Source organism: Ochlerotatus camptorhynchus, unplaced genomic scaffold (genome assembly GCF_037179485.1).
Source record: "Ochlerotatus camptorhynchus isolate MF236.1 unplaced genomic scaffold, CSIRO-AGI_Acam_v1.1 ptg000357l, whole genome shotgun sequence".
Lineage (NCBI taxonomy): Eukaryota > Metazoa > Arthropoda > Insecta > Diptera > Culicidae > Ochlerotatus > Ochlerotatus camptorhynchus.
Genome location: NW_027040845.1, coordinates 2623620 through 2632752, shown reverse-complemented (window position 1 = coordinate 2632752; position 9133 = coordinate 2623620).

The window sequence follows — 9133 nt, the reverse complement described above, 5'->3', positions numbered from 1 at the left end:
ACCACCCAAAGTGCACCAGTGGCAAAGCATAAGCCAGCGTCTTTTCCATCAAGAAGCTTCGGAATCGTCAGTTTCGGCACCACTGTGAGAAGCAGAAAATGCAACAATGCCTTCTTTGTCAAAAGGTGCTCCTCCGGGAGGCCCACCTTGGACATGTCAGTCTTCGTTTGATTGAAAATGTTCAATTTCCGGTGCTTCTTGACTTCGACGGTTTTTTAATAAAAAAAAATGTCCCGATGCATCTGACTTACCCTTGCTTTTCTGACTGAAGCTTGTTGGCATATTTCCTCTTCCTGCTCAGAGAAGTTTCCGCTTTCCTAACAGCTGGAACTGGTGTTTCCTGGTACACTTTCTGGTTGGTTCTTGTGTGGGCTCTTTACCCTATCATGTCACAACAGCCTTCACCGGTTAACTTTTACTAACAAAGATCGAAAACTTTCCGTCGCCTTCCATGGAGTTTCTAAACCTCTTCGGGCAACAGGCCTTCATCGGCGAAATTTCTTAAGCGTAACATCCACGATTTATCACAAAAAACAACACTGTTATCAAATAAATAGCAGCTCACGCGATCACCAACGATCGACCAAAACAATCTGTGGGCAGTGTTGCGATATACCGTTAAAAAAAAGTTGATGCATTGTCCAATACTCATATTGATCGTTTAACTCGTATAACTTAAATTATGCACTGATATTGCTTAAAAACAAACATATAATGTTGAAAACATAAATGACCTATGTAACTGCGATTATAACAAAACGTCCTATATAACATGTCCAATGTACACCTGACAAGAACAAAATGTCCTATGTGATATTTTTCACGTTTTCATAGAAAAAAAAATGTTTGAAACGGGTAGTTTATAATTTAAATTTAAATTTAACTATCGCATTTTACTATTAAAGGTCTTAAAAAGGTCAAAAGTTGATTTGGTTTAAAATAGTATCAAAAAAGATTCTGTCAATCTTCAACCTCGTTTTTCTCGAAAAGAGTGAAATGTTAGATAGGACCTTTTGAAAAGTTAGGCGAGAAATGTTATTTTATTTTAAATTTGGAACAAATAAAGAGTAATAAAAAAAAACTAAATGGATTACCGTTATAAAACCTTTATAAATCAGAGTGGATGCCAAATGGCTGCTGAATTGTTGCTTGAGATATGCAGAGGTTGTAATAAATCCAACCTTCCATTGGCTGTAAGAGAAATTTGTTTTGCGTGTAGCTGTGATAGATGGGTAGATCCTCCAGTCCATTAATGGTTCGTACACATCTGCCTTTTTTTCCCCTCTCCCGGTCCTTTTTGTGTCATTTTATTTTCACATCAGCAAATGTTATTATAACTAAGGATTTTTCTGTATGTTCCCCGATGTGCTGTGGCCACACCAACAGAATGAATGGAAAAACTTGAATGTATAATAATACCGGAACGATCCGACAAAAACCGCTGACACTATTACTCGTCCCTTCTCATTCGCTCCCTCCTGGCGTGATGGCCGGAGGGAGCTTGCAATTTCTGCCTAGACAAACACAAACCCACGCAAATATTTTGCAATAAAAGTTTTTCCATCCATCGTATCGCGTGAATAACGAACTGTCCAAGCCCCGGGAGAAGTGAAACGAAACGGAGACAATAGTTGTGGGTGGGTGGTGGAAAAAAAGGTGAAAAGGAAAAGTTCGCTCGTCCCCGTCGGAATCGAATTGTGATGGAAGCCTGTCGCTGCTGTCTGTCCGTCTGTCGGGATGTGAGTTTATAAAACTGCTATCGGTGTTTTTCTTTTTCTGCATTTTAAACATTGCATTGATATGGTAGAGAAGCGAAAGTGCGGCTGACTGTTTTGTATGCCGCACAGTTGGAAGAATTTTAAAAAACACCATTCGACGAGTAGGGGGAGTGCTGTCATAGCTATCAGGGGAGAAGGGGTTGATTTTGAGCTCCACAATCAGCATTGCGGTTATTTCGATCAGGAAATCGTGAAGTGTGGTTTTGCATGTAAACTGTCAAATTTGAACGGTTGAAAACAGCAGTGTTTTGTTATTTTTTTAGAACAGTCATATCGGATCTGCCCGTAACGAGTTTCAAAAGTTCCGAGAGTCTCACACGTATTGAGAAATAATATGTCAAAGATAGAAAAAGTTAGAATGCTTCTCTAAGCGAAATAACGATCAATTCCCCAGTTTTGCGCTACTCAGCATTCACTCATCCACTTTCCCCGCTCCCGTAAAAATACCGAACAGAATGTGCCTGTCAGCTCTCCATTGCCATCTCCAAAAGTGGCGAACTTGCGTGTAGGGATTCGCATACCTATCGGCCCACAATGAATGCTAAGACTCGCATTTGACAATGTGATTTATGTGTACAATTTTTCAATTTATGCACGCCACATCGATGCTCTGACAATGGGCTTCGAGCAGTCAAAAACGATGATGCAAGCTATACGCTGCTGCTGCTGCTGCTGCTATGCTGCGATGCAGTTCGAATACAGTGTTGCCAACGCCAACATGGCCGCCCCACAACGCCGGAACATACATCACGAAGCCTGTCGGTGGCAGAGCCTCCAGCTGAATATGGCACCTACGTACCTAGTCATTGCAGTTCTCCTGTTGCTGGTTGTCGTCCTTTTGGCGAAACATCATCTCTCGGTTCAACGATTCACGAGGACGAGGCGACATGGTTTAAAAAATGTATCTTCCCTGTCAACTGTCATTGCGATTATTTTCTGCTGCATTGCATCGAACCGACCGACCGACCGACTGATCCTGGTCCAAGCAAAAGGGACGCCGTTAGGGTTTGGGGGTGGAAGGATAATAGCAACATATGCCACATAGTGCAGCATAAATTGGTCATTTGTTCCCGTATGACAGAGAAGAGGAGACGATGCGTGCGAACTATACGAAATGCTGACATATCTGGGTCAGCTCAAGTGGACCTTGAATATTTATGGTGGGACATGCCTTTCGATGACAGGGGATCGATATCGTGTAGAGGGAATTTCATTATATTTTTCCGTTATGGATTTAGACAGGTCTGTTGGCCGAAGCTTCATCACTTAAAGCTCCCTTCGGGGAAGAACCGTTTCCAGTCGGAAAGTGAAACCGAAGGCAATTCATTCGAAACAGAAAAAGTCAGGCAAAACAAATCTCCACCGGCTCAGACACGGGGTGACTTCAATCCTTAGTGTTATTCAATCTCCCTGAAGCGCAAACCGGCTGCCATGGCTCGCTTTCTTTTTCTCCATTGAACTGTGGATGGGGAAAATACCTTTCATGATATCTGCGAAGGCTCTTCTTCCTCTCTCTCTCTCTCTTCCTGAGGATCGTTATTTCCATGTTTTTGTTGGATCGATTTAATTCAATATTCAAATCAATCCTTTTCCCCACCACGATTCCCGGGGATGGGATTCGGCTTTGAAGAGCGGGAGGCGAATGCGGAATCAGATTACGTGGGTTCGTTTTACGCTGGTACAAACCAAAAAACGAAAAAGAAAACCTCTCTACTACTTGTTCAGTTTTCATGGACGTAACATTAATCCGGAGAGGTTGTAAAGGTAAATCGATGAAACCGTTAAATTGATACGTCATGAGGATCCGCAACCCCTGTTCATGTCTTTATCATAATTGAGTTTTGACCAGTCATGGTCGAAAAATGTTCTACAACCATCTGAGCAGGCCAAATGACGAATCGATCTGATGCGACCTTCTCCGATTTAGATGAAACTGTGCATAATTGTTTGTTCTGGTCAGTCATTAACATTTTTGCTTAGTATTCGGCCATTTTGAATCTCACGAAAAACTTCAAAATGGCGTAGTCCAGATTTTTCAACAAACCATTACTTTAAAACGTCAATCCAACGGCGCCGGTGGTGTAGTGGTAAGCGTGATTACCTCTCACCCCAGCAGGCCTGGGTTCAATCCCAGTCGGCGCCGCCGGGATGTTCTGAGGCATAACATCTCTGATCACGCCTTCCTTCGGATGGGAAGTAAAGCCGTTGGTCCCCGGTTCATGAGTTGATGGGTCGATAGGTAGGGTCTAGTAGAAACACTGGAATAAGAGACCAGCGGAGACACTGTTATGATTCCAATCGAACTGTCAAAAGCGGTTCCAATCTGCAATGTTTACAAATGGTTTGCTTCAATTAGGGAGGAGTATTAAAATCGTTTACCAATTTCTAATGAACTTGCTCGTCGAAGCATTGGCGAAGTCACTCGCAAGCAGTTACAGATGCAAGTGATGCCAGGACTGCCTTGATGTTTATCTTGTTGCCAAATTCATGTTTTTTTTTCTCCGCTGGTCTCTTATTCCAGTGTTTCTAGGGTCTAGGTGTGGGAGCTGCCTTCCTAGCACGTCGGTAGCATTGGTGCTCAGCACGGAAAACAAGATCGACGGAAAAAACCAACCAAAGGAAAAAAAAAAAAAAACGTCAATCCAATCCAATTATCTCAAAGATATCTCAATACACCTCTGAGATATTTTGAGGAATTAAGGTCATTTTGCTGTACATTTTTAAAAATGGATGACAATTTGTGTTCCCTTGCGAATTTTTATATAAAATCCAACCAGAAAATCATGTATTTTTTTTTAAATTCATGTGATCTATAGGGTATATGATCTATAGGTGTATGTATACCTCGGTCTAATATGTAGCCTTCAATTACATTTATGCCGTATCTTAGGTAACATTTGAGCTGTAGTCCATATTTCAGTGTCAACATGCAAGTTTAGATATTCTTATTATTTGTATATTAATTATGCATTACTTAAAATTGCAAAACTTTTCTGGTATGTGGATGTACTGTAGGTCTACTGTACACAAATTGGGTCTATAAATGGATGCAACTTCGTCCTATGGAAAATGAACCTCGATCTACAAAGGTTCGGCATGTGAAATGTAACCACATTGTTGACGTCACTTTCATTTCCCGCGTAAGAACTGTATGAAATAGATAGTGATTTCTTTCAGATTGATCCAGATTACATAAATCATGAGCCTAATAGATCATCTCACGATCACACATATAACGAAGTGTAAAGTCAAGTGATAGCAGGCCGAAAAATACATAAGCTCATACACTGAACTAAACCATCCTCATGTTGTAGAATGAATTCACATTCAATTGACTACAGATTCTATGCTTCCAAATTTTGAATGACAAAACCATTTGGATGAGTTTCTGCACAAGAACGTATGTATTACTTTCAATAGACGAATTAATATTAAAATATGTTTCGTATGTGAACCATTTACGATATGCTAGATATAATGGATAGTTTTCAGCTCAAAACAGAAAGAATTTATTTTGCAAATATATATCATTCGCAATCATTCGATACATGTCATATAATCGCTCGCATTCTAACATCGAAAAGAACATGGTTAAACACGCGGTACGTGAAACTTTGATGGAAGTCGCGGATTAAAGTGAAAATTAAATAAAGTGTTCAATTATATGCGTGTTGGTAGGCAAAAATACTAATGTGCTGTGGCAACATTTTGCAAAATCATGTGTGTTGTATATCAGATAAGGATTTCGGGCAGAAACAATAACACATGTTAGTTTTGTTCAAGCAGATAATTCCGAAGATAAGTTGTTCCCAAAATCAGAAAACATGGTGTAAACATTTACTTTTTTAAGTTTTTTTATTTTACTTTTTAGGATCATTAGGATCAATTGCATGTAATGCACTCATCTCCAGAGAAGCGACATCCGTGAATTTCAGAGTAGTCAACAACCTCTGGAATAAAAAATAACGGCAACCATCATTCAGCACGAGATTTCACCATGCCACCCCTGCTATAATGTAATCGTGCCCATTTGTCTTTTTTTGCAAATGAATATAAATATAAATATTTTAAATTAATCTTACTATCGATTTTCATCTGATTTTCGAAAAACCTATTCACTATTAAATTATTTTTCAATTGATTTACACACTTAGAAATAACTACTTTTACACGAAACTTAAACTTAATATTGAGTATTTTTTTCTTGCCGTGTACAGACACTTCCAGCTCAACGCATAGTGCGATAAAAGCAGTAAATATCTAGTATTTAATACGTGCAACGCACGACTCACAACCACCACTGAATACGCTTCCTTTCTCTAAACGAGTGGTCAAAGCGCCACCTCCGAAGAGGACTACACGTCAAGGTTTGATTTGCCCGGCAACAAACCCAACCTCAGGGTGGTTTGAGAGCGATTCAGCAGACTGAAATCCCATGAGGGTTTGAGATCTTCACAAACAGAGGCCGCTTCAAACGGTCCTAAACGAAAGTTGATGCTAACCGTCGTTCTACCGAAACACAACAACCCTAAAGCCCTACAGTAAAAGTATGGACGTCTGTCAAAAGTTGTTCCAATCGAACCGTCAAAATGCACCGCTTTGCTCGATTGGAACAGCTTTTTTCAGTTTTGTGGTGTCAGTCGTCCATACTTTTACTGTAGGGCTTTAAACAACCCCACTCACATTTATCATCACTGGAACTGGAGGAACTTTCCCTTTCAGATTTCCACCACCGATCCTGACACGTGAGTGCGGATACTGTTTTCCCAAGCAGTCTAACTTGGAGTAAATTCAGCTACAACAACAAAAAATACTACAAAAAAATAACGCAAAATAGAACGCCACCAAATGTGAAGAATCTAGCCAACCAAAATTAACATTGGGGAAAGCTTTTACTTTACGAAAACAACATTTTTTTTTCAGGGCTAAATAACGGAAATCATGATATGATTTAATCGTGTTCCTAACCTATGTTTATTTATAGCACTTGTTTGTTTGTCTGACCGTGTGTGCGGTTTCCTGACCTAGTTCTAGCGGTTACTAGCCTAAAGCCTGGTACGCAGCTGAAAAGTAATGACGTTTTTACATCCTACGGGATAGGACACGGAATGCTAAAGAAATTACTTTTCCTTCGCATTTCTTGATCCATCAGTACGCAGTTCAAAATAAATTGAGGAAAGATCGATTACATGAGTATCGTGATCCATATGAAGGTGGCGCATTCTGAATGCAATTTCACTTTCCTTACGGAGTAATGGTTTGTTCAATTATTCCGTTAGGTAATTTTAACGTTTGTTGTAATAATGGTGTTTCGGATGCATTTTAACAACATAAAACCTGATAATTGTTGATTTTGAAATTAGACGACTATGATCACAAAATTTAGCAAAAGACACCTCCGTATAGCTGTCAAATTTACTTTTGGGAGTATTCCTCAAAAATTACTTTTCCGTTTTCTTTTCAGCTGCGTACCACACAGCAAAAAAATAATTTTGATATCACATCAAAGTGGATGCACTACAATCATGTCGAAAATTTCATGTAATTTTTATGACCACATAAATAAACAAATGCAGTAAAAGCAGCGTAATGTCAGTTCATGCATTGTATTAATGACAATTTTGTCCTTTTTAGCAAGTAATATTACACCATATTTTCGACATGATTGTAGTGCATCCACTTTGACGTGATATCAAAATTATTTTTTTGCTGTGCAGGCTTATACCATAGAGGTAACTCTAAGACTAGTAGGTCTAGGAGAAACGTGCTCAACTTTTTGGCTCAGCTCTGGTACTATCTTCGGTCCCAAGCTAATCGATGCACCCCTCGAAACATAGCCACATCCACGAACCCCTCATTTTATCTGTCAAACTTTCATAGCGAATCAAAACAAACATTGCGTAGTATTAGAATTTTGACTAGAATATACATTAATCGATTTGCTTGGGACCAATAGGCTAGTCAAGTAGTGAGCCAATTTAAAATCGTTAGTTTCCACCGGTTGCTTATACCCCGAACGGACTGTGGGTTATATCATGTGATATAGGCTGTCATGGAATGAGCACTCATACATCTAGTTTTCACTAGAAATCCTATGTATGAGTGCTCATTGCAAGACAGCCTATACAGGGCGGACTCGATTATCCGGAGTCTTGAAAAAAATTTCACCCGGATAATCGAGCCATAAAAAAAAAAAAAATTTTTTTTTTGGTTTTATGTGGTCTCATTTAATGTTTTAGTGGTTCCATTGAACGCTTTTGAAGGATTATAGAATCGGACCACTGGTTTTGTAGATATGGCCGGAACAAGTTCCGGCGTTTATGGGCCATGAGGCTAAATTTGACTTGAAAGGAACAAAACCCATTAAGCGACACATCAAATTAAATCAAAATTTGATATCAAGATCAATGGTGGAAAAAATTAAGTACCTTGGACCATATTGGCCACTTCCGGACAAGTTCCAGGTGCCCCGGGAAAGTGACCAGAATCGGACTTGGATAATAACCTATCATGAGGCACATTAAAATCTCGAGATCCTGACCAGATAGAAAATTACTGTCTTGGGCAAAGTTGTTCTAGAGATCATAATCTTTTCGCTGGTGGAGAGTAGTTCATAATTTTCTCTCTACGTAGCGCTAGAATACATGTGAAATTATCGCATGTGATATATCTCGAGATCGTGACCAGATAGAAAATTACTGTCGAGGACAAAGTTGTTCAGAAGGTCAAGGCCTTTTCGTTGGTGGACAGTAGTTCAGTGTTTTCTCACTTCGCGGCGCTAGTATAAACTTGAAATTCTCATATAAAATATCTCGAGATCCTGACCAGATAGAAAGTTACTGTCTTAGACAAAGCTGTTCAGGAGATCATAGCTTTTTTGCTGATTAACAGTAGTTCAAAATCTTCTCACTCGGTAGTGCTCGTATACATGTTAAGTTCTCGCATGTGATACATCACTAGATAACGAAATAAAGAATAAATGTCTTTGGCAACGTTTTTCAGGAAGTCAAGATCTTTTCGTTGGTGGACAGTTGTTCAGAATTTTCTCACTACTCGGTGCTAGTATACACATGGAATTCTCGCATATACAATAGCTCGAGATCCTGAGCAGATAGAAAGTTATTGTTTTCGGCAAACTTGTTCAGGGAGTCAAGATTTTTTGGCTGGTGGACAGTAGCCTAGAAATTTTGCACCACATGGCGCTAGTAAACGTGTACAATTATCGCGTATGCTAAGCTCGAGATTCTGAACAGGTAGAAAATTACTGTCTTCGAAAAAGTTGTTCATGAGGTCAATGCCTATTGCTTGGTGCACAATAGTTCAGAATTTTCACACTACGTGGCGCTAGTATACAC